We start from the raw sequence: 27,366 nt of genomic DNA on the forward strand, positions 1-27,366 counted from the left end.
GTATGTCCAGAGCACATGGGAGCACGAGAAGGCCTGAGAAACCAGAACCTATGGGAACGATACCGTTCACTGCTGAGGAATTGATGTCCATGCGTTGTTGAACAAGTTGATCAACTGGTGCCTCCGTTGTGACTACATCTTTCCTCAGATACATCCTGCACTTCAAACTGAAAGAGCTACACAGACCTCGCCGATGTTCTGATACAATTTCCATGTCAGCCAGGCCGCAACCAAACGGACTATGTACCGACAAACTTTGCAAACACGAGAAGAAGTGATCGATCTCCATTATACGCCGCCCATTCACACTGCTTGTGCGCTGACTCTGTGTCTGGTGAACATTGCCGGTATTGAAAGATGGAGATCGACCGGGTGTAACAGCGGCAGTGGTTGGAACGGGACTTGCTCTGGAACCGGCAAGCTCGTCACATCCTGAACTGCAGGGGACTACATTATCTACCCCAGCTGAATCATCAAGTGACGAATTTGAAGGACGAATTTCGCTTGTGCTCGAAGCGAAACAAGCATCCCGACCGACATCACTTACAGTTTGAGGAACAACACTACCACCAAAGGTTGAGCCTGTATCTGCGCGATGTGGAGTCGTCGAAGTGCAACGATCACTCGGAACAGCACGGCTGGAGCATCCTCCATTACCAAAATCTCTCAAATCCGCAGGTTCCGTCACATGCCTGCCTCTATCACGTAAATTCGCAAAGTCCTTCTTCTTACGTTTCCGTTGTCCGTAGACGTGACTTCGAGCCATAATGGGTAAATACTATGAACACGCAGAAAACACACAAGGACAGAGAGCAAATGAACAGGACAAGAAAGTGAAAAAAACGCGTAACTTAGCCACGATTTGGTCACTTCAGGACGAACCGAAGCCACGGACGCCGATCAGCTGCTGCGCAATACGCGGAGGTTTACAAGCGGAGTACGTTCAGGCGCTGCGAGCGGACGGCGCCATCTTCCGGAATCAGTGGTAAACGCGCCTTGGATGCATGCCTGTACTCACTTTTAATTCTTTTTCGGAAAAACAGAATGCTAAAAACACACAAAGGACGGGTCATTTGAATCCTGAAACATGTCCCCGGTTAACCTCAGCAGCGGATTGTTTTTATTTGCTTTCATTTATTTATTTGGATTTTTTGAAGCTGTAGCGACAAAATTCGTTTCTTTTACTTTTTTGTAAAAAAAAAATACAACGCTAGAGCGATATTTCAAGAGATCTTGACGTCACCTTTCCAATGAAACTTTCCGCATTCCGATCTGTCTCCTAGTTCAGCCACAAAACCTATGCGAAGTTCACATAGAAAACAGGGGGTGGTATGTCCTCTTAAAGGGACTGTAAAGTGAAAAATAACCCCCATATTTTTGCCCACTATCGTGCACAACATCATCCTTTAATAACACAGAAAAAGCATTACTTCTTAATTCGGCATATGTTTTACGTATAAATATTTTGAAGATTGCCGGAAGATGGAAGGTGCTGCCAACGATCGGCGAAAAAGAGGAACTTGGGTTTCGAGTCCAAGGCTCCCAGGGATTGGTCAACCCTTACCACGTGAGAGTTAATTTTGTAAAGAACAAAGTTGACGTACATTATCTTACAGCTAAACGCCATTTTAAAAATAACACTCACTTCCATAGTTTCCACATTGATAAAGCGTTAATAAAGCATTCAACTACTTCGCTGCACTGAGCTACGATCCGCTGCACCATCTTCAAGGCCGTCTGTGTGTTATCGCGTTTATTCTCTACGTCGTGGGTGGTCATGTTGGTCGCGCGCAGCAGAAAATGGAAGTGAATGACATGTCTGTGGCTGCTGTGTCACGTATCCGAGAGACCTACATATGCCTGGTGTAGTTTTGGTGTTCGGGAATGCAGAAATCATCTTCGTTCATCTTCGACGACGGGCGTTTTCTACCACAAGATTCCACAGGAGAGTGCGCGAAAACGAATGTGGTTCGAAGCACTCGGCTATTAGATACAGCAGTCGTGTCGTGTGTGCTTTTCACACACATTCTCTACCTCTCGGCAGCAAGAAGACTGGTCCGTAGTATCCATCGGTTTGCATTTCCCACATGAACACCTGCGAGACGAAAAAACAGCGCTTGTTTCGGCTTAACAAGTGCTTCTCCCTGATGCATGTAAATTGCACAAACCAGTCCGTGTTCAGGACACGAAGAGCTACTGGTGAGGACGAATGTGGCTCCGGTAAATCTCTGGACGAGGAATCTTCTCCTGCAAAGCACACACTTTCCAGCACACTATCGCACGAACAGAAGTCCTGTGTGAGCGATAATTCTCGAATGCGGAATTCCAGCACACTCATATTCAAGAGGTTCGACATTCTCGACGTCGAAAGTGGTCACAAATGCCCACTGCCATTTTCGTTTTCGCCGGATTAGCGAGCAGAAGCGCGCGTATTACATCCGTCCTCGACAGATGGCGCGGGGTGATGCGATTGTTGACAGACTGCTCGGTTTCCTACTAGGTCTCTGGACATGCAATCATGGGAAATTGGATTACAGAAAAATTACAGCGATTTCAGCGGAGTTCTTTGATATTTGAAATTTTGAAGGTTCAAGCTTTTCGCCAAACATAAAGTTTTGATAGGTTTATATTCACTTTTCGGTCCCTTTAATCTTAAGATGTGGGTATTTCAGCTGGAATGCTTAATTTTCACGTTATTTTCGCGGTTTAGTCCACATTGCACGTGGAGATTGTTTCTAAAGCTTTTCGGATACAGTATGTCGTCCATTATTGCGATTATACTTGAAAGATACTCGATGAAGCCGGTAAGTACTGCACGCAGATGCCGCAGGATGCTAATTATTATTTGTTCGTGCCATAGTTCTGGTTCGGTTTGCTTTACGGTATAGCCGCTTCAGGGCCCTCAGCTTCCTCCATAGTTATCCTTATAGCACGCAGAGACTCATTGCTTCTGCGATATACCCAAAATTCTCGTTTTATGAGCCCTCGATTTACGAATGGCTTAAGAATGGTGTCACTAGAATCCAAACTTTTTCGATTTATTTTTGTCTCGGTTTATGCTCTGGTACTACAAGAAGAACTTCGAGTGATACACGTGCACTGTGTGGCGCATGTTCACCTATTGCTTCACCTAGTGCTTCATGATATGAGCCAGCGATTGGACAAGTGTCATGATTTCTTACGCGTTATAACACACTTGACAAACTTCGTCATGTACTCTCCAAACTGCCTCCAGGCGTTCCAACAGGGTGAACAAGAAGACGGAAACACAAAGTTCCGAAAATTTGACCCAACACGCATAACGCTCAAGGCGTCCTTCTTGTGATCGGTGTGTGACTGAACCTTGTGCGCTTCTGCATTCGCAATGCATCGTTAATGTTTGCATTTAACAGACCATTGTATAGGAGAAAGACCAGTTTTTGTTAATTTATTTTGCACCTATGTGAAAATGAATCTAAATTTGGTCCTTGCAGCATACACGTAACTGAAGTAATCCTTCGAAACCTATACGACGAGTGTAGAAATACAAGATAAGCCGGGGAACATATCTTTGTACTTTCTCTATTTTTTTTCGAATAGCGTGCATCTGCAGAAATCCCATACCGCAGACGCATACTCTATAAACAATGTTGAACTAAGGTTTTATATGGCTATTAATTTAATATATTTTGTTGTCATGGCGAAATTTCCTTCTTAAGATCCACAGACTCCGAATGGCTTTCGCGCACATATGGCTACCCCATTTCAGATTTTTCCTTTTAAATATGTCGCATGCAATGAAAAGGGTGCCCAGAAGAATCACATATCGGCTGCTCCCAAACTGAGGCCATTTTCTTTGTTATGTGTCCTACTGGTTCGCAGGATTCTTCCACATTCTATTGTCCTGTCTACGTCGCATCAAAACATATTTGAGATAAACAACGTCCCAAGCCCGACTGAACCATGTGGCGCTTCTACACGACCACACATGGCTCGCCCACAGACCAAACCTTGATATCATTGCAGACGAGTTCATAGAACGGTCCGCAGTGCGAAGGAACACATTCTTCACCACGGCGAAGGAATTATTGTTCCCTATCTCTCAGTTTCGTTTCACTCGTGATTTCCGTGTAGAAATCTAATCAAAATTGCGCAACTCACATACAACAGTCTGTAGTCTTTCTAGGGACGATGAAAGAAAAATAGCACAGTTACTACACTCTTCCTACAACAACTACATCTGTTCTTTCTGTCCCATGTTAATAAGACACAGGTCGGTGCAAGTTTTGGAAGGAGTGTACTCAAAGCACGTAACAAAAATACTAGAAAATAGTATCCAAGAAAATTTTGCCTGCGCAGTAGTTAGAAATGCCGCACACGGCAAGAGTAAAGGAGTGGGAGTCGCCCTCCAAGAGGGAAGCCCGGTGATGCCCAGACGGTACTGTAGACGCACTCATAACATGCAGGAGCTTATCGAGGCAACCGTGCTCTTGTCTGCCAACACATTTTCCGTTCGCTCTTGGACCGAAGCCCGCTGCATCCCCCCCCCCCCCCTCCAAAACATGAAAGCTCGGCGCCTATGCTTGGACGAGCCATTTCTAGTAAACGGATCGATGGCTGCCATTGCTGTATTCGCCGCACTTCTCAATAGGGAACCATGATGCATGTTCTGAGCTTGAACAAACAAGTGTAGGTCGAGAAAACCTTCTGCTGTCTGGCTTTTCTAACGACTGTCTCATTTCAACAGAACCTTGCACCGTATGCGCTCTCCTGTAGATAGGGCTTGAGCCCCACTGCCGTGAAGAAGTTCCGACGCCCCTACATGCGGACGTATTGAATGTGAAAAGTGACTGTGCTCTGCTCAGTATATCACTTGCATATTTCTCTTCCCCTTTGTACACCCAAAGTGAGCATTCCAACCAGTGACAGCTCAAATAAGCTTGAACAAATAGCTAAACAATAAGCTTTTTCCGAATATTTGTGTTCATTTTCGAAGAAAAAAGCAGCTCCCCGTGCTTCCGATGTGCGACATTCGAGCGAAGCATTCGGGTTGAACCAGTTTCCTCAACTAAACCTCAGTAAGAATTTAGACTCAAGACTCCATGCGAGAGAACGAGCTTTCCAAATCGTCGCGAAACGATGCACCTACAAGCGGTCTCCGAGGCGAGCAAACATGCTAAGCAATGCATAGAGATAGCAACGGCTCTGAGGCGCATGCGCACAGCCCAAACCGTATGTATGAGTCCCAGCGGTCTCCGCACAGGGGTGCCCTACAATACATTCGACCCATAGAGATAGCGTGCTGGTCGACGCCATCTTGTCGTGGCCTGGAAACATGGCGGCGCCCATGGTCGGCGATCAAGCCAGGTGTAAACAACGCGATTTCCGCCTCTGCCTGTCATTTTATAACTTCATTTGCCTCTAGTGGACTGTCGTAATTAGCTTACATCATACTGGAAGCAAATCAAGTACAGGAGGACAGCCATATGTTTCCTTACTGTTCGGATAAAATAAGACGTTCACATCGCCAAGCAAGACAAACGAAGTCCTCTTTGGGGATGCAGATTTCTTCTTCGATTTCTTTCATTGAAGACTTCAGTAACATGATCAATAACATCTATAAGGACACAGTTTCCACCTTTGAATGGTGCAACGAAATCTAGACAAGGATGACTGCTGGAATACAGAAAAATGTGCAAAACCAGTCTAAACTGCAAATAAACAAACAAGGGCCTCTAAAAAAAAATAGACAGGGTGTAAACAGTAGAATAAAATGAACATAACACAGAACTGCGAGTGTGTTATTTGCACAGTGACACAACTAAACCTGACTAAACCGAACTTCACTATTTACACAGCATGATTGGCATACACAACACCTACAAGGCTCAGGAGGACAGAAAAGTAGCTCACATGATACAGAATAAAAAAATATTTTGTTGCATTTGACAGCTTTAGCTATATAACTATACAAAAACGTGGTACTATTTACAAACCCCAATGATGACGTACCAAATGTATCGAATGATACACCTTCTGCAAGTATTGCCTACTGCCCTTTGAATTGGGTGAGCTTTGTAAAAAGCTGGCGACACCTACGCTTATGCAGCTCCTCTGTACGTGTCTTGGCTGCATGACGCATACGTATACTTAAATACCTCTGGGCAACAGACCTTATCAAGTGAAAAAAGTGATTTTCAAGGCATGTCTGTTCAAGCATGTGCTCACTCCGTATTTGGCTAAAGACACTGCTGTCCAAAGTGGACTCCATAACCTGCAAGAGTACCCTTTGCAGAAGGGTGTTTGACGATATGCCCTCTTGCAGGAGAGCCCTTCGTAACAGCTTTTCCGCTTTCCTACAGATTGTGATAACATCGTCAGATGGGTACCGAAATTCACCGTACTTGTCCTTTCGCTGCATGAGAGAATGGTGGATGGAAGACATGGGCACAGTTAGCTGGGAGATACAGGTTTCACAATTCAAATATTCTTGTAGGCGGCATGCTATATGTCCCGCAATGAAAACAATTATTCTGTCCCCAAAAATGGTTGGCTCCGTTGGGTCCGAGAAGTAATCATGGTCAGGAAGGTCATCTTGGAGAATTCCTTCAGCTGTGTTGCTTCGTCCTTTCGATGTCCAATTTATGACATCTTCTGAACGAGGTTGTGTCACGCTGCTGACATGAAGTACTGAGATGTTTTCAAGTGGAAGGCAGTTCCCCTTTTCAGAGGCTTCTACTTCGGTATTAACAATCAACCTTTTGTAGGCTGCTTCGAATTGCCTTGCGGTTGGGTTGTTGTTGTAGCCACCATGTGACCTTATCAAACCAAAGAAGAGTTCAAGATGGTCTTGGCTGACCCTGTGTGTGGGAAGATGCTTGACAAGGGACTTGGAAAGAAGGAAGTCGTAGAGCTGAATGATACTATTGCAGCACACAAGGAAGCCAAGGAATCCGGTTTTTCGGTTTGTCTGCACAAGAAGTGGCCCAGATTTTCCACATTCACTTTTACGAAGAGCACGTATGTAGGATGTAGCCATCTGGAACATTATTCGGGCATCTTCAATATTTCCAGGACACAGCGGCTTCTTCCAACATTTCTGGTGAACATTTACAGAGTTTAGGACGTCAAATACGTTGTTAATTATCCTCAAGAACCTCTCAGTTCCTTTAGTGTTTTCAAATCCAGGTACACCCAGGTCTCGACACTCACTTATGGCATCTGCAACTGATGTGCTGAGAAGCTCTGCAGCAAGGCTGACCTTCATGACCTGTTGTTGAAAATGTACATGTGCTGTTCGTAGTCTATTTGCTGCATGAAGTCCCTCTTTCTGCTGGATTGAGTGAAGGGCTTCAATGTGCTTCCACGATATTTCATGCCCATCTTCGTCAACAAACGACTTGAAGTGGCAGAGTGCGTTCCTCACCAACTTCAACATGTGGCACGCATCAAGAAAAACACTTATAGGCATCGCCGTGTTGGGGTGTGGAAAGCTTGTGCGTAAGCTGTCGTACTGCAGTGAGCAACCAAGGTTTTGAAGCATAGATAGGTTGGCTGCAGCACCATCACAGGTTAGGGAAACAACTGTCACGCCAGCGTCGTGACAAAGCGACAACCCTTCGAGTACAAGGTTACTTCGTTGTTCTCCGGTAATCCCATCAACCAGAAAGTAGCCAATGGGTAACTTCCACTGTTCACTCAGTGCAACAAGCAGCATCACGAAAGCTTCTTTGGCAACTACGCTGGAATCTTCACAATTTGGCCCAGCAGTTGCATACCCGTACGTCCTCCTCCCATCCCACTCAATGTGTCTTCTAATGGCCATTTCGTCAACCATAAGGCTGCACGCAGTTTGTACTCCTTTCTTTGAGTTAATGACAGCCTTCATTTCCAATGCAGACAGTGCTTCCTTTGAAAATCCAGCTTCTCCATCAATCGACTGGTACCACTTTTTTATAGTGCGTGGATGGGGCAAGCATGTGTCAAACGTTTTACGAACGTAGTTGTAGGCACGCGGTGAGTAGAAATGAAGGGTGAGTGCAAAGGCACGCAACTCAGGGCTATACTGATGTGGCAAACTGGTTCCTCCCTTTTTCGCTACTTGTCGCATCAGCAGATCTTTGTTCGCCCCAGCAATGTTTTCAAGACAGCCTGCATGTTCTTCAAGCAAAATGTTTTTGGAAGTCAAATCTGATATGATGTGCTGCAATTTAGCAACCTTCTGCTTTATACGGCGTTGGGCTTGCTGCAATGCCTTGATCCGCTTTTTGCTGATGGTGTTCAGATTGCCAATTCGTCTTACTTCTTTTTTGAGGAAGGCTTTCACAGGTGTGTCCTCAGCTGAGTTTTCCTAGGACAATATGCAGGTACCTTATTGCATAGACTCCACTGGATATTCCGGCAAGTCACAAAACGGAGCATGCGTACTACTTCAGGTACTGCGACCTTTTGCAGATTCTGGTGACATGCATTTATATTGGCTTAATAGTACAATTAAAAGAAAATCCCTCATGACTCAAAATAGGGAGAAGAGTGTGCTGGTACTTCATGCGAAGGGAGTTTGAATAGAGCACGGAGAATAAGTTGCCATATGAGCAATTGCACCTAACTTTAGATATTTTCTCAGTGTCAACATGCACGTGAAACAAAATACTTACTTCCTTTGGTATATAGAGTATACTTACCGAATAAAGAAGAGATTTGGCTTTGAATCGTAGCAGCCGCAACAGGTGACAAAGTATCAGGCATGCAAATCACAAGGACCTCATGGCATTGTGGTCGATAGAATCCATTTTTATTGGCTCAGACTGAGTACAATTCATTGTAACATGTATGAGGGTTAGTAAGAATCATCAGCATGCACAAATGCCGAATGAACTGGACAGTTCCCCATGACATCCAACTGTCTGCAAATACACGTATTTATCTAATTTTTTTCCTTTGAGGGCACTTCTTAATGCAAAAATATTTAACCTCGAACTGCACTATGCACAGTGCATTATTATTTGCCCCACCCAACAAAACAAATATCAATAGTTACTCGTATCAATAGTTACACACTATACAAGTGCATCATGAAAAACCGACCAGAGTGCTTCGTAATAAGAGTGCTACACAGAAACTGGAGGATACCTTTGTGGCACAAACAAGTGCTGCTCTTGATGTACCACATGTTTGCAACTCAATCTTTTTATCACTCTCTTCGTGAAGTGGTCTGACCAGTTTCTCGTGATGTGACATGTATATGTCAGCCGCAAATGTAACTGTGAGTCTGTTCAGCAGGCATGAACAGCTATGGACACAGTTGTATGAAATCTCTGTATGACGCCTTAGCGACTCTCCAGAACTTCAGAACAGAACAGTATGAGGAAAGTAGTAGTAAACATGTAGACTGCGTCCTAATATTACTCTTTACTAGGGATGTGCCAGCCGAATCCGCGAATCCTCAAATCCACGAATCGTAGGCAGGGATTCGAGATTGGGGAATCCGAATCCCAGTGCCCAAAACGGCGAATCGAGTCTTTCAAATCCACTGACCACATTTGGTTGATTCTTTTATAAATTGGCACCTCCGGAGTCCGCCGAAAGCCTCATTGACCGACGGGTGTTTTCTTGTTTGTTTGTTTACATTGCTCTGGACTGAAAGAGTTCAGGCTGGAACTGTTACATTACAAGTTTAAAAGTAATATGGTTTTGCTTTTGATTGTTGCTTTAGCTTTATGGAAATAATTCAGACACGAGAATTTATGAATTTTTCGTAGTCGATGAACAATACGTTAGATATACTATATGGGTATACTTTCACCCGAAACTGAACTTTTTTTTTTCATTCAACAAATGTGTCATATTCTGCTTCAAAGCACTCTCCAGTAGAAGTCTTTTTTTTTTCTTGGCTTTTCAAACTCTTTTTAAAAAAAGGATTTGAAAGATTCGAGATTCGTAAGATTCATGGATTCGCAGAAACTTCCTGGGATTCGGATTCGCAAGATTCTGGATTCGTCCCATCTCTACTCTTTACTATACTTCATTCCCAGCACTGTGTCCACCAGAAATTGCAGGACATAGCCATAGCGTGGAACTGAGATTTCAGACGTCCGTGTCACAAGTTGTAACTAAAGATATTGCATCTGTTTCCTATCAGGTACTGCCAGTTCACGACATAATGTATAATATCATATTCAAGTGTTATGTTTATGAGTATTACCCTTACCACGAGCACGCCTCTGCTGGTGCTTGGGCTGGTAAGGGAGGCAAGCGGGGAAGTGCCCTGAAAAGGTCAGACAGATAGGAGCATAAATGAATAGTGCATCATAAAGATGCTCAATTTTGTAGAGTCCGCATACCCTAATTCATGGAGGAAAGAAGCCAAAGGAGAGAGTGGCTGCCATATAGCTGTTGGTTGAACAAAGTTCCTCTCTTGGCTAGCTGCTCATGTGCTTCGCTCCCTCTCCCCCCCGGCCTTTGTTTGACCAACACTAATGGCACCACACTACATCCTCTAATTTACATTGCCCATGTGGAGTAACATCAATTCCGCCACTTTTTGTCCTCCGTTTCCACCACACCTTCTCCAACCAAGATAATGTGGTGCGCTCCCTCCTTAGGTTTCTTTATTCCTTGCTTTAATTATAGCAGTTAACCTCCCTTGCATGCAGCATTTAGATACTACAAAAAGTGCAATAAGACTTACTACAGACGACAGCCTGGATGACTGAACGGATGGCCCAGGTGTCCCTACTGAACTTGTGTCATCAGTGAAGCTCTAGAAGCAAAATACAAAAGATAGCATTATGCTGAAAAGACGTTATTGCTGCAACAAGATGCAAAATTTATGACACCTAAACCAACAGTCAAAACCCACGTACCCACAAGTTAAATGACGGCCCTAAGAACTGCATGCATAAATACTTATTGCGTAGTCGGTGATATGTCTTACCAATGGGTCATTTTGTTCGTCACATATAAGAATATGTGTGCAGTCAAACCCAGTGCTGTCCTATAGATTAAGAGAAGGGATATTGTAATGGAAAACTTCCCAAGTTGAGATGCTAAACAGCACCATGACAATGTGCATGCGGAGGTAAGTGAATAACTCACCCCACTGATGTCTTCTTGTACGTCACCCACCGATATGTCCTATAGAGGGGAGGAAAAGGATATAGATACGAGTGTGTTCAACGAGCGAGTGTCAGGAAAAAATATTTAAAGAGAGCAATAAAAGAAAAACGAATGCTACTTTCCTGCTACATGAGTAACAAACGGGTGATACTCCTGACATAGAACCTGTTTGTAACTCAGGTAGCAGATTCAAATATTTTTTTCGTGACACGCTCTCGTTCAACAACTTGCGTAAAGGACAGCAATTTGGACTCCCTGTACTTCAAAATAAGACAGTTTCTACAGGCATAGACTCATCAAAAGTTTTATTGAAGCGACTCCACATAAAGATAGTCGCCCATGCCATAACGTACGTTTCAGAACCACTGCAATACGTTTTCAGGAGATTTTTAGCACTTACCAAAGCAGGTGAAGGAGGCACAGAAGGCATATCCGCGACCTCGTGCACCTGTAATATGAAAACAACTGTGATACTCATATGTATACTGCCTGCGACACAGTTGTTCGAAATCTGGGTTCTACCACTGTGAAGCCTTTCTACAGTTCCTGGTGAACACCATGGGGAATGAAGGAGTACACACTGGCAGTGGGACCTAGTTTAACTTTTTGCTACTACTTTCCCGACACAAGTTCGTCCAGGTCTCACGGGGAGCCGCTTGGGCATGACACTGAGATTGAGACAACCATGTCGCAGGCATATACTGTTCACATGATATATATGCTCACATGTCCTGCCTCTTGTGCACTGGGTTCTGGCATGCTCACTCCTGGCATGCTTGACTGTTCCTCAAGCAACTGTGATGAGATAATAAGAAGATGTGCTGTTTATTATAATACACATACTGTCATCAATGCTTGCCTCTTGTGCGCTGGGTTCGGGATCGCTCACTCCAGCAACTTCTGGCTCCTTCCCAAGCAACTGGAGGCAATGCAGCCACCGATAATTGACTACACCATTGCATTTTGTTTACGATGCCTACCTGCTGAACCTGCAGCGAAGGAATGGGGACAGCACCTTCACGTAGACGGACCCGTGTTAGCGAAGTTCTGTCGAAGTCTTCGTTTCTGAAGTGCTTCGAGCAGACCACGCTGTGTTTTGTTGGCACAAAGTCTGGTCTCCCGATCGCATGTTCCCACGACAATCGTAGAGACGGTTCTCGAGGGAAGCTAGGAAGTGTAGTCGGGAAGTGAAACTACAACTGAAAGCACATTCCAAGTGGCGTACTTACTGGTGGTATGTTATGCCAGATGCTTTGCCAGCAAACGTGGAACGGTTACTGCAACCCGGATAACAACAAAGTACCATGTTCGATTATGGATACGCCATAAAAAATTCGGAAGACTGATGAAAGCAAAACACAATCGCGTCTGAACCCTAATCCCGACTTTGGAAAATCTCGCCGCCGGCGAAGCAGACGAAACGGGGGAGCGAACAGGCGGAATGATCAAAACATAAGGAAAACAAACCAGCGGGGCATATCATTGGATGATGGCTCCGTGACGTAGGTCCATGACAAGATGGCGGCGTTGCCACAAGCGACCGCTTGAGGGTAGTTACAAAAATGGCGGACATATGGCCCCCCTGTGGGTCTCCGCATCCGAGACGGGGAAATAAGATACAGAAGGCGAAGAAAAAGGTAACCGGAAGAGCGCGCGTTCCACTGATCTCGATTGTAAAAGGCTGGATCGCGGATAGGGAGCGCGAGCGTGAAGAAACCGGCCGCCATCTTACGGTGCTCACAACAATCGCCGCAGCGATCATGGCAACCTCTTGCAATTACGGTCGTACCAACCGTACTGGCAAGGTTACAGGGCCTAAATTTATACAGGTGAGTCACTCTTTATCGAGGAATAAATAGTCGTTCATTCTGTATATTTAGTTGACCATTATGAAGTGTTTTTTTGTCAAAAACGAGCACTGGATGCAGGTTGCTTGATCGCTCTTCCGACGTTCAATCGAGCACACTTGCATTTTACCCGGCAGCAAATACAGTTTGAGTGCATAATATGCTTGAAAGAACACGTTACACTACACAGGTAGTGTTGTCATCAATATATGTGCGAGCACTCGAGCGCTTTTTTGCATACATTGCTAGCATGGTACACGGTGTCCTCTGTGGAAGCAAGTGCCACATTCATTTCTTTGAATTACCATCGCGCACAAGTTCGGTATTACGTCATAATGAGACCACGATTGTCACCTTTTTTCATGTATTGGTATTGTTTTGTGCCTTAGTTTGATTTGTGACAACGAATCCTACGTAACGGTGGTCTGGCGCGACTTGAATAACGCCTTTGTCTGAACTGTATCGTCAGCTTGTTACGATAGTAATAATTTGTAGCGTGTCGTGCTATTTGAAGCAGTTTTTAAGGCAAAAGTGGTCTCTCAATACAGGTTTCGTCATGAGGGCTACCCAGTGAATAATCTGTGTAGTGTGATACGGCTGGGTGTACAGGTAAGTATCACGTTCCTCATCCACTGGTTTCTACTTTACAGGAAGGAACAACCTCAGTGGCCTGTAGGAAGGAAGCCTGTGAAGGAACAACCTGTGGTTAGCCTCTCTGTTTTGCATATTTTCTTACATGTTCACATCAGAAACACACCTTACACTTTAGGCTCCTTCACCCAGCAATATAATAATCAGAGATTATAATTCTTTTTAGAAGAGTTCCCCATATTCTTTTTAGAATAGTTTTTCATCTTTTTAATTTTTAGAAGATACAGGGATTGTAAACCATGTTTTAAACTGATGTTTTAACATTTGTCCAATGCATTTATTAAACAACATATTCATTTTTAACTGGTTGCACCCAAACCTATGTTCTGATGTATTATTTCCTTTGTTGTCGATGCACCATAAAAATTGGAATAATCATCATCAATGCAGGTTACTTCACAGCTGCCTCGACATACTCAAGAAATGGGTGCAGAACCTGCGTAATGCCCACAAACTTTGATTACCACAGCACCTCCAGAAAGTATGTGTCACATGGGATTTTTAAATGTATTCACAGCAGTGTTGCCAGGTCTACTGAAATTTCAGTAGATCTACTGGACTTCGAGTCTGTCTGCTGAAATACTGAAAAAAGATCAAAACGCGCTTAAATCTACTGATTTTTTTGCCTGAAGCGTGGGTTTCCACAGCGAACTCCAATTCACGTTTGCTGACACTGTCTGGTTGCATCGAAGTCCGCATACGAGCGAGAAAATCATGTCGTTTTGACATAGTAAGGGGTCTACGCGTTATGTGGCATCTGCAGGTAAAACAGTCTATAGCAAATACATGGAAGAAGTATTCATATTCCACAGGACACCCGGTAACATAGCAAACATGAAGACAAGTTCCGACGGGCTTATGTTTCAGTCGTTAGGAAGTTTCGTTGTAGAACCCCCCCCCCCCTCCCCTGCTTGTCGCATTTGAGTGCGTGCATGGAACGAATATTTTATCAGGTCAACCTCATGAAAACGGAACAGCTTTCGAGAGGCACTATCACAGGACTGCTGCACACGGAGCGACTGATGGGAGACAAGAGCCTCTATTACTTCACTGTGAGTTAGTAGAAACTGATTGTACATAGTATGAGTGAGAGTACGTTGTTACATAGTACATACATAGTACATAGTTGTAGATAGCATGAGCGCTTTTATGAGCGAGAGTACGTAATCGAATGACCAGCAAGCACGTCTTACTTACACCAAGTAACAATTACATTATGCTTATTCTGTCGCCTCTATATCGGGATAGTTCGTGTTTATTTATCATATGGCCCACTAGTTAGGTCGCTGTGGAACGTTTCGCCCTTGTTTTTAGTACATCTACTGAATTCTACTGATGCCGACCTCCTGAATTTCCGCCCAAGTGACCTGGCAACACTGATTCACAGTATATAATACCTTGTATTAACTGTTGTAGATCTAAGCCGTCTCTACAGTACACTCTCAGAAATTAAAACCGTGAGAACCGTGATAATTGTTTCAGTTAATAGGCATGCACATATATGCTATAAGAAGAAAATTATTTCTTGAGAATGCACTTCTCTTGCTACTGGTGTTGTTTACATCTACTGTTGATCACATTCATTTATCACATATTTTATTCTTATATATATTATTATATTAACACATATTTGATCACATTAAATTCAAATTTCATCATATATAAGAAAATACCAGGAGGGAAGTTGCTATTCATTGCTCATTCTAACCTAAAATTGAGTGCTACAAATTTAGAGAGAGTACCTGTCCATTGTCATTCCTAAAATATATATTGTCATTGTAGCAAGGTCATAAAACAATAAATGTAGTCTTTTGTGACCTCCCTGCACGTTCATTGTATAACGCATAAGTGCAAGAAATAAATCTTGAACTTGAATAAACTTGATGTTGTATAAACTTGACATAAAATGTTGAATAATATAATGAATGATATAAAATATTGAATAAACTTGAACTCGTATATTCTCTTTACTCATCATCAGTGACCTTCTTTACAAAAGCATATCGTGTTAGATTTTTTTTGTTTACGTTTCACAGACGGGGTACACGAGGGCCAAAATGACAAAATCACAACTGTTTCAAGCTCCAAATCGTCCTGCTGCAATTATCCTGTTGCAGACCATACGTGTGTTGTGCAAGAAGGCCCTTGCACATCAAAATGTAAGATGGGAGTCACAGTTAATGCAAAGTGGTTCCTATGAGAGACTTCGATGCTGAACAAAATTGTGCAAACTGCGGAAGGTGCCATAGAAGATATTCAGAAAGCGTGTCTGGTCTCACAACGGTGCTACGACGCTCTCTTTTAGATGACGATGATACTCATTGGAGTTTCAGATGTGCAGCTGCATTTTTTCGAACGTGCTCCACATAACAAGCATGACAAAGTCAGCACTGGATAGCAGGCCCCCGTTCCTAAGCAGCTTTGCTCACGCTGCAGTTGTATTCAGCAAAAGCATGTGAGTACTCGAGAAGGACATTCAGTTTGGCACAACCGCGCCTGCAAATAATCAGAACAAATGAATGAAGAAACAAACAAACATAGAAGGGCTGTACTTCAAAAAGAGGTAAATCTTGCGTCTCAAGGCGGTGTTACGACTTTTAAGTAACTTAATTGATTAAGCTTACATCACTACCTGATTAACTGTCCTAACGAGCGTGTTCTAATTGCGTGAAGCAATTAGATCACGCTCACAACGTATTTGGGCTGCTTCGGTGTGTCCATATTTGCGAGGCAAAGCACCGCAGTCGTTCACTAAAAGACACTTTCTGCGGCGGTGCTTGATATAAATCATACGAAACCGATACACGGCTAAAACAACGGCTGTGATTCTACAGAACGATCTCTTTCTGCCATGCGAGTATATCCTTTCCCGGACCGTTCTTTATGGAACAATTTTTGTCCAGAACGCAGCACGGGATATTACATACATGGTGGTTGTTAACCTCACATCGTTTCTTGTTGAAATATTGGCTGGGAAACGTACTGTAGTACAATCCCCAGCGCTCCACTGCTGTGACGGTCTAGTTTCGGAATGCAAAACATAACGTAATTAAGAATCGAACGGCAGGACACCTGTGAAACACTGTTAGGATACATCAGTATACTGGCACCTTACAAAATTGTGTGATGACAAGCAACGATCAACGCCTGCAGCGCTATAAATACTCACAATCTCCGTTGCCTCCCATTGTTTTCTATGGGCGCACACTGCGCTTTAGGGCCTCCCAACATGGCGGCCCGAATGCACGCCTCTCTCCCAGGAGCCCCTCTCCCATGGGCCATCCAGCCTTTATAGATAGAGATCAGTGGCGCGTTCCTATCGAGAGAAACCACGGGATGGCGCCAAAGTGCAGAGAATGGTAGTAGACGGCAAAACCACTATTTGTATGCGTAAGGATCTGGAAAACTACTGTAAGTTTATCGAATTTGTTGACTGAAACCGGTTCCTAGACTGCTACTCTAGGGAATAACAGATTTTGGCCCATGTATCGCAGTCGTGGGTGCCGTGAGAAGCGATTTTGTTGCATCTCCCATAGACTGTCATGTATTGAAAATCTGACAAACTTTAATTCACTAAAATTCGGTGGTTTGCTTCAGGCCTTCAACAATATGTCATTCCCTAGATAAACTCGAGAGGAACACGCCCGTACTGTTTAGTGTAGAACTTTAGCGTGTTTTACGAGATCCCTACGTACAAAAGTTTCCCATATACTTTCTTAAGAAGTGAGTCCGTCTTAAACCGTTGTCATCATGACGCTGTGCTGTTCGTAACGTTTTGGTGGAGGTGCTAGCTCGCCCCGACGGAACTGGTGCTGCCATGGCTATCGACACCCGAGCCTCGACCTGCCGACAGACCTATGAGACCGAAGATGACCCGACCTGAGCAGAAGCTCCCAGCCACGTTGACAACCGAGGCCCGTTACAGCAGCACCCCGTGATGGCTCAGCTTCCGCCCTCGGACCACCGACCTCCCAGCGAGCAGCAGAACATCCCCATCGCCCCATCGTCCCCATCGTTGCCGAACATCATTACTAGCCCTCTGCCGTGGCGCACACGTGACATGACGTAGAGGAACGAAATCAAGCCAAAACTACGCATCTTATCCCGGATTATGCGTCCATCACGTCCGCCACCGGACGTCACCGTAGTGGGGAGACTCGCTGCTCGCTGGGACATTCCATCATCGCCGGTCAGGCCTCGTGCGGAGCAAGACAATCCTCCTCTACAAACGCATGGGAAGGCGCGACATACTGTCTTCATAACGCACGGGGCATATTATTGTGCACTTCTTGTTACAAAATAACTAACACGTCCGTCGTCGCGGTCTACCCCGGGGTGTGATGCACAGCAAAAGATTACGCTGCAAGTTACTCCTGAGATGCAGGATGCAGCTTACAAAGCGTCTTCTCGCGAGTCAATTATACCTGCTGATGCCGCATGGTCATGGACATTTTCTTGCGTGCCACACACGGCACAGTTGTAGAAGCAAGGTAAATGAATACCTACAAACTAGAACACATAACTCAGTCGAGCACAAGCGCAAGTTGATAATCAGGTGATCTTGAAAACTACGCAAGTTGCTGGCTTGTCTTGACGTCTGCACTGCGGCGAACAGGCTTCGCCTATCACGCATGAGCACACTATGAAGATCATTGGTTTTGGCGACCGCCACCCCAACAACACCGAACATCCGTGGATGTACGATTAATGTCTTCATCTCCATGGTCGGATTCGTCTGTCTGATAGTGATCCCTCTGATATCCAGCGTGGATGAAGAAAATAAAGCGCGGAAATGATATCCACAGGGTATCCAGAAACGGACATGGTGATCTATGTCCCAACAACACATGGCAGTCCTAAGGGTATTAGATGCACGTCTGAAGGTGGATGTTGGAATATATTTTTTCTTTTTCTTTTTTTTTGTAGAGATTCAAGCGCTGGATGTGACATATTTTGTAAAACTAGTATTTTTTGCACCATTTGAGTGGGTCGACATTTCCGAATTAAGTGACAACATGCCGTGACTGAAACCGGAATCTGGAATTTCATCTCGAAACATAACTCACAAGAACAAGTGACGGTAGCTGTCACAGCAGAATCCCCCCTCCCCTCCTCTTACTGTACCCTTTAAACGTGCCTTTCCTTTTTCCGAAACATCAAAGAACCCCCAGCAAACCACCAATGTCCCACAAATGTCCAGAAAATATATCGCCATGGGTATCTGGATATCCACGAGTTCCGTGTGGATCCAAGTATTATCCTGTGGGTATCCACAACAGTAGCACTTTCACCCTTTTGTTTGGTCTCCTGGTGGTCTATTTAACGAATTTCACGGATATTTCGATATGTGCTGGATATGTTAGCACCCTAGCATATTAGTGTGTATATTCACTTATTATGAGATATGTCAAGGTGCATTATTTTTCACACTATATTATTGCTAGGTTCGCTGCAGTATAAAACCCATTGCATGCGGCAATCCCATTGCCCCCAAGCCGCCTCGCTTGGACACTGTGGCGGAGGAGGAGATCCCTTGGAATCCCACAGTGGCCTCTGTACGCTTTGTAAGTGAGTTTCTAGGAACAAGAGGAGGGGGAGAGAATGGAGTGACGTGCGCGGTGATGTGGCGTGCTCCTATTCGTGGAGAAGCCCATTGCAGCACGTGCGAGCAGCGAAAAAGGTAAACAAGCTGGATCGGTCGGTTCCACGCTGTGGGTTTCTCGTGCTTTACGTCGTTTTTAAGCGACGAAATGAATTATACGTGTTGTGATAAATACCTGACACTTGAATGGAGTATCGGTCTTCCGTGTTCCAAAAGAGAAAAGGGAACGCCGACTGTGGGAGATGGCGACCATCCGTCGCCACTGGCAAGCTACAGATACCAAAGTTGTTTGTAGTCGATACTTTGACGCCGCAGTGTCGAGGCACGATCTTCAGGGATTTTAAAAGTAGCTCATTACTTTCTATATACTTTGAAGTCACAGTTCTGCGCCGACCTGTCCTGTCTGATAGGGGTCTGGATAGCTTACCCGCATACCATTCAGGACCTCCAGCGTGCCCCTATACTACCCAAACCGAAGGCGCTATAGGTTACCCCCTTCCCAAGAGGGACATGTATGTCTCGACTATCTCAGTCACTGAAGCATTATGTACATAACGCACGGCGGCGACAATGGAGAATATCTCTCCTGACTTCCGGGTTACGGAGAGAGTTGTATCTTCAAAGTAATAATAATAGTAATGTTTTATTGGTGCCCAAGAACGGTCATGACGACCCTAATGTTGGCGCACTCAAATACAATACAGTGCACTACGAACAGACACAATATACATATAAATACAATAATACAATATGCGAATACAGACAATATGCACTAACAACAAGACACGATCTATGGAATAAAAAACTGTACATGAAAAAAATGTACATGACTTGGAATGAAAACAAGAAAAGAGCACACGGGCATTGTAACGTGAGAAACACATACAATCCCACGGCAACAAAAGGGAAATTATCAGAAAAAAATCAAAGAAATTGAAGTTCCGAAAAATGAGGAAAGATATTGTGCCTAAATGATGTACATGATGATGAAAAAATATCAAGAGATGAAGGAAGCGAGATAAGCAGAATTTGGCACCGGGTAAGAGGATCATTGGGACTGCAGTGGTTGACATAGAACGTTGGGGGGGTTCCGCAGAGTAGCACGTGGGAGACAAACATTTAGGCGGACTAAGAGGAAACGAGAATCATGTCATGAATGTGACTGCGGTTAACAAGAGGAAGCAAGTGCAGGTAATTTGAAAGCTTGTCCATCAGATAAATATGCGGGGACATTCTGCAAGAAACGCGAATGAATAATCTGAAGTGCCCTCTTTTGCACAGCTTCAAGACGTTTAATATCGGTGGCATATAAAGCATTCCATACTAGTGACGCATATTCAAGTCGGGGAAGGACGCAAGCTTTATAGAGAGTAAGAAATACCGTGTGAGAAGAAAACATTTTACAGCTGTAAGTGAGCAAACCAAGGATACGCACAGCAACAGAACGAATTGCTCTCACATGCTCATGAAAATGAAGCTTCGCATCAAAGACAACACCGATATCACGAATGATGTCGACTCGGGCTATTTGGCCATCAGGAAAGTACTGAAATCGGGTTACTTGAGACTTGCGCGTGAATGAGATAACTATATTAACTGTTAAAAATTGGGCACGGGGTTTTTATCGCTTTTAAAGAGAAAACTTTAGTTTTTGACGTGTTGATTTTGAGGAAATTAGAAGTACACCAAAAAATAACACTGTAAACATCCTCCTGAAGCAGTAAGCAATCGGAAGGCGATGTTATGCTTTTCATCATATTGAAGTAATCGGCATACTGCAGCATGATCGAATGTTTAACACAGGATACAAGATCATTAATAAAATATTAAACAGTAGAGACCTGAGATTTGACCCCTGGGGTACACCAGACGTAGAAACATAGGTATCAGAGTGGATCCGGCCACACAAGCGGAGTATAAGCCATGCCGTAAGTAAGAAGCAAAGAACCCTACAAGAGAGTCAGAAACACCATACGAACTAAGCTTGCGAAGGAGCAGATCGTGGTTCATTAAGTGAAATGCTTTCGAGACGTCAAAATAGGTTACATCCATTTGACCACTTGGGGCGGCGTATCTACTGTTTCAGTGACACGTCCTTGATGAGAGCATACAAGTATGTAGGGTCCCATGTGAGGACATTTTCCATTGGGGCATTTAGACAAAGCACCCTGGATCCGTCCATAGGTTGACAGCGCCACCGTCGCGCTTGATGAACGATCTCTGAATAATGCACGCGCATTCGAACTAATACAGACGTCCAGGAAGTCAAACTTAAGTTGAACGTTTCCAACGTTCAACATATTTTCACGTTTGTTCAAACAGCCAAGATCATTACGAAGAAAAACGACACTTCTGATGTCGATGTCAGAGCCGTATTCGCTGTTCTACCGCTCCGCTTGGGCTGGGCGCTGTTGTGTTTACCTTTTTGGAGCGAACACATTGTTGTTGTCTCCTCCAGCCAATCAAAGGAGTTCTTGAAACGTTACTCTTACGTCATGCGCGGTGACCCCGCGCGCTTACGGAGCGTATTAGGAAACTGTGTGGAGCATATACTGAAATACAAATTTTTGGGCCCACGTTCGGTTAGTATAGTGAGGCGAGTCAAGGTATACCGAACAACATTCCTGACTTCCTTTGCTGTCAAACACTACGCTGTGTTTTGAATTCAGGTTATCGTTATATCTCACGCTAACACTTTGCTCGCTTCCAGTACTATCGAAACATTGCTACAAAATTGACAGAACAAGATGTCATAAACGTCTAACGCATCCGTATGTATCTAGACGACATTGTGGTGACGTCTCAGAGACGTACATTCAATGAGTGCTCACATCCTGGCCTCTTGGATATTTTACAAGCGTCCACGGGATCTGCAAACTGCTTATACATGGGCATTCAAATATCCAGAGCGCAATGTTCTGTAGACGCACCTGGGACATCTGTTGTTTAGTGTGTGAAATTGAAACGGAAATGTCGCTGTGAGATATCTTGCGCATATCTTATGAATGTCCGGATATTCAGGACGTTCGTGACCATACAAGGATGTCCCAGGGATATTAATGGTTTGCTGGGCCACCATAGTAGTGTTCCTTGGAATACTGCAGATATCCTTGAATACTGCGCAGAATACGTCAACGAACCGACAGAAAGCGAACAACGAACGATGAGAGCTGAGAAATTGAGGGGCAGTGGCGTAGCCAGACCTCCAAGGCAGGGGGTCTCGATACGAAAACTCTCCCCCACTGATCCTGGGTGCGACAACACACATATACTTGTCCACACCGCAAAATGCGTACTTTGAAAATCATTCACGAGTGCTGCTTAGATAGCCGCCATGAACTGCAAGAACTCGCGATCGTCACACTGGTCCCTCCCCATATATTATTTTCTCCTCGGATGTGCACTATTTGCGTGGGTCGCGTCGTGGCAGGTACGGGAGGCTCGAGCCCCCCCTAGCCCCCCCCCCCCCCCCCGTGGCTACGACACTGTTGAGGGGCTCTCCCGTTGGAGAAGTCCGCGAGGTTCTGGGCGTAGCATTTACTGCGTAAAAGGGGCACTAAACACCTCCACGAATATTCTCCAGTTATTACGCTCTATGAAAGAACGTGGCTGACAATTCCCAATTATGAAATTCATTTATTTCTAGCGCGCGCCTTTACCACGAAACAGTGCCATTCCAAGAGCATAATCAGCGTGAGTCTCTCCTTCCTACTGGGAGAGGACCTACGTCACACGTCTCGCACGTGTAGCAATGCTGCATTCCAGTCACTGGAGATGGAGGAGATTTCGGACTTCTCGCCAATGTTGACACCTAGCCTCGTTAACACAAGCAGCAGCGTGCGGGGAGAAACGGTTGTGAGAAAATCGCTGTGACGTCGTGGAGCAATACAACGCTGAAAACATAGTGCGCACACGTAATGGAATATTGTGAGCTTTTGGTAACTTTTGATCGGGCTACCTTGGGATTGACAAGTGTAATTAGGGTAAAGTGGGGCTACTTGAAGACGGGGGCAAGTTGAGGACAGTCTGGGTTTTTCGCGTGGCATTTTCTTAGCAATCATTTTTTTCTCATATGTGACACCAGGGTGAGCACAGCCGTTGTCTGGGCTGGACTTTCTGCATGTGTTTTCTTTTTTTTTTTTTTAGAAAGACGTCAGACGCTGTTTTGTGGATGTGGTCGAGGTAAGAGGGGCCTTTTTTTAGTCCTTTATTTCGTTTTATTAGTCTCTTCTACTTCTGCTCCTCGGCTAATAAAATATGAGCTTGTCGTTATGATGCTGTGTCACTGCGCTGTGTTTCCATGTGCATTACACGTGGCTGACCGTTTCGGCTGGCCCAAACAAACGACAAAATTTAAACCTGGCATTAACTTTTTGATGTCCTCAACTTATGCATGGGGTGGGGTAAGTTCATGAAAATATGTATCCTATCATTTTTAGCTGGTACGAAATAAATATCCGGTTTGGCACCACAGTAATTTGTGGATCATTTCTCAAAGGTTTAGGGATTCAGTTAACGGATTATGGTACAATTTAGGCATTATTATGACTGCTATTAACAAAATAGTTCAACTGTCTTCAACATAGACCACCTTACCCTATGTTTAGAATTGGCCTCACTGCATCATATTAAAGCAAAAGTAATGTATAGGCGTCCTGCATTTTGAATAGTTGATGTTGCGCGACGTCATAATGACTTGTGGCTATTGTAGCCAGGCCATCGCAGTGGCCGGCGCATAAGCGCGAAAGAGTGCAGTGAGTATTCCGTTGGTTTCGAGACATTATTTACTTTTTTGCAAGAAAAAATTTAGCTAAACGTCACTGTAGGAAACGAATCACACTCCATTACAAAAAATGCACCTTGCATACCTCTTTATTGCCCGTTTAACAATTAATTTAATGTAGTGCAACAATTTTGTTTGATTAATTATATTTTTCACATCAGCATTATATCATGTATAATAAGAAATATTATGCCTGCTTTACTAGGAGCAATTGCTGGAAGAAATGTCCATAAAATGTCCCTCCTTTTGTCCGCTTAACGTTCCTATGGATGTTGTTCAGGCATCCCAGATGTCTCCTTCTTTTTCTTATTTGGACATCGGAGGTGTCATACAGGGTGTTTCACCTAAGGTGATAAAAAATTCTAACTGGGGACATACTCGCCGGAGGATTGTGGGACGTTCGGCAATTAACTTCTAGAAACTGTTGCCGCCATTTAGGAGGACTATTAGGAACAATGTTTAATTCAGGGAAATTTATTTTTAATTGAACTTTGAAAAATGCCGGGTGAACCTCACATTTTTACACAAATATGAAGTCCTCCATGGATAAACACATACACAGCAGAAACTGCACAGTATCGCAGCAGAAATAGTCGAAAAAAATCCGTGAAAATTACGCTTTAGCCCCGCCTGCTTGATTTTCGCAAAGAAGAGCGCACGACATGTGCGTCTAGAGCAGGAAGTGTCCCCGTCTTAATTTGTTTTTCCTTCCTTGTGATAAGACGATTATTTTACTTTCTTTGCCATAAGACAGTAGTCACCAGCATCAAGGTTAAAGCGGGGGAAAGAAAGGAAATACAAGAGGCGGGGACACTTCCTCCTCTAGACGCATATGTTGAGCGGGCTTCTTTGCGAAAATCGCGCAGGCGGGGCTAAAGCGTAATTTTTACTAATTTTTTGGACTATTTCTCCTGCGATACTGTGCATACTTTTTGTTGGGTCTGCGCTCCTCCACGGAGGGCTTCATACCTCTGTGAAAAAAAGTGAGCTTCGCTTGGCAATTTTCAAAGTTCAATTGAAAAAGAATTCCCTCAATTAAAAATTGTCCAGAGCCCTCGTAAAAGGCGGAAAAATTTTCTAGAAGCTAATTGCCGAAAGTTCCACAATCCTCAAACGACTAGGACGCCAGTTAGAATTTTTTATCACCTTAGGTGAAACACGTACCCTGTTTATTGGACGAGGCATGTTATCTCCAGGATGTCCCAACATCTGGCTTCAGACGTACATCGGATTTCCCTAGGGCAGCCGTATGTTGTAGGGGTGGATGTCCGTTGGATGCCACAGAGGATTCCGTCTTCTCTCACTTGGACCTATGAGCGTACATATATATGATGAAATTCGTTATACCCAGGATATCCCAACATCCAACTTCTGACGTACAGCGGGTATCCATAAGACAGCCTTGTGTTGTTAGGGCACCTGCTGAGTGGGGGGACGCCGCGCGCCGTCCATCTCCTGTACGTTCACGGGGGACCCTTGCCATTCTTTTGAAGTAGCACGATGCGGCTCTGTCCTTTGTCCGGTGGGCCTTTGCCGATAGAGCGAGGCGGGATTCAACGGGGATGTCCTTACCTGATTCCAGAATGGCGATCGCGTTCGGCTCAAGTAGGGATGTTTGTTGTTCCTTCGTCGTTGTGAGTAGTATGGGATGGACACTCTAGCCCACAACACTACAAGGCTGCTGAACACGTTTAATTAGTCATTAAAGCTAATTAGGACCCCTCACAGCAATTAGGATTATCCAATAAGTCATCACACTAATTGGGGAGCATCTAACTCGTGTCCAGGCCACCCTGTGTGTTGTCGGCAACGAGTGTCCATAAAAAAGAAAAAATAGATAGAAACAGAGTGGAGAGAAATTATTTATTTGAAAAGCGACGACGCCGTGGCGAAGAAACCGCTCCGGAACGCCTGAGTGACCAGCGCCCACCATGTTGCTTGTTGACGGCCGGTAGTTGCAGAGATTGATGACAGGTGGGCACCTAGTTGCAAGGCAACACACCAGATGGCGCCACCATCATAGCTCTATGCGAGAGAGACAGAACAACAAAATACTAGTAGCAGGCAAAATTGCAACAATGCTCAACAAGCCTAGGCATGCCAGAGCGCAGGGAAAAGGCCTGACCGCTACTGCTAAGCATGTGACAGCACGGAGAAAACACCACTCATTGGGAAAAGCTTAGGGCTATCGATTAGGCCTAACCACACCATCACCGCACAACACTACACGGCTAACACAAGACGGCAACCACAAAAAGCTAGGCGCACAACGCTAAACATGCCTAAACAAGTCTAAACATGTGCGTACAAAACACAGGGAATAAGGAACATTCGTTACGGCAAACATGCGAGAAAAGGCTCAACAAGAGCGCGGTAAAAAACCGCAAACATCAGGAAAAACCGCCATGGCAAATCACTCACCCTTTCTCCCATGGCAACAAAGCGTCCAATCCCAACGACAGCCAAGTCTCAACTGACGCAGCTCGGGGACGGTGGAGCAACCGATCGCACGTCCTCACTCCACAACAGCCAGTGCGCGAATGACTGGAGCCCCTCTCCACGGCCGCTATGCATGCACGCGCGTGCTCCTAGCGCCCTCTGCGCCCGGTTGGCCGCCATCGAGCGGTCATCTTCAGTAGTAGTGCTGTTGTAACAGTGAAACAGTGTATTTGAAAACAAGCACCGCAAAAATAGAGTTATTCCTGTTAGTGACAGCCTAGAAATCATGCCCTCAAGCTGGCTAGCAGTTTCACGATTCTAGTAAAAGTCAGTTGTAAAAAAATTAGTACCAGAGAATAATGGCTTCAAAGCATAAGCATTACAGTGGATGTGTGCTCTGAGTCCGCAGCATAACGAGAAAAGATGCCGCGTAAAATGTTATATCTTAAAAAAATGTGGTACAAAAATTTAAAACAAGGAAATGCAAAATATGTCTCAAGGACAAACACAACATACCATTTCATCACCCTGGACGGTGCATATTGCAGCCAGTTTGCGATTGCAGATTTTAATGTAACGTCCTTGGCCTCCGGAAAGTTCTTCAGTGCTGCATCTAGAAGTGCATAACCAGCATCAGTAGAGAATTAACCCACACATGCTACCTTGGTACAGCTTGGAACAAAAGTGTCTGAAACGCAAGACTTTTGTATTTAAGTTTTCCCAGCCTTTCCTGCGGCCTTAGGCGAATACTTGTCAAACAGTTTCTTTGGAATATGTCAGCTCAAGGATTCTGTTCCCCTAAGACCGCAGGGGAGGCTGGGAGAAGTTATATACAAAACTCCTCCGTTTCATGAACCTTTGTCCCAAGCTGTATAACGTATTTCGGGCCAGAAGTTTTTGGAGAATGAAGTGTTTTCTGGCAAAGGGTGTGAACAGTGGTGTAAATG

The 27,366-nt window shown here is 44.5% G+C and overlaps 1 protein-coding gene and 2 long non-coding RNA genes across 3 annotated transcripts in view; 1 reads left to right on the forward strand and 2 right to left on the reverse strand.

Moving 5' to 3' along the window:
- LOC135392954 (uncharacterized) overlaps positions 1-27,366 on the forward strand; it is a 262,911-nt gene that overhangs the window by 189,313 nt on the left and 46,232 nt on the right. The window lies entirely within an intron of this gene.
- Positions 8,752-10,729, reverse strand: LOC135392952 (uncharacterized). Its single transcript, XR_010422328.1, has 3 exons — positions 10,670-10,729; positions 10,190-10,246; positions 8,752-8,885 (listed from the first exon to the last, which is right to left on the reverse strand). It is a non-coding gene; the product is annotated as an uncharacterized LOC135392952 (long non-coding RNA).
- Positions 11,092-11,952, reverse strand: LOC135392953 (uncharacterized). Its single transcript, XR_010422329.1, has 3 exons — positions 11,824-11,952; positions 11,498-11,545; positions 11,092-11,115 (listed from the first exon to the last, which is right to left on the reverse strand). It is a non-coding gene; the product is annotated as an uncharacterized LOC135392953 (long non-coding RNA).

Source organism: Ornithodoros turicata, chromosome 4 (genome assembly GCF_037126465.1).
Source record: "Ornithodoros turicata isolate Travis chromosome 4, ASM3712646v1, whole genome shotgun sequence".
NCBI lineage: Eukaryota > Metazoa > Arthropoda > Arachnida > Ixodida > Argasidae > Ornithodoros > Ornithodoros turicata.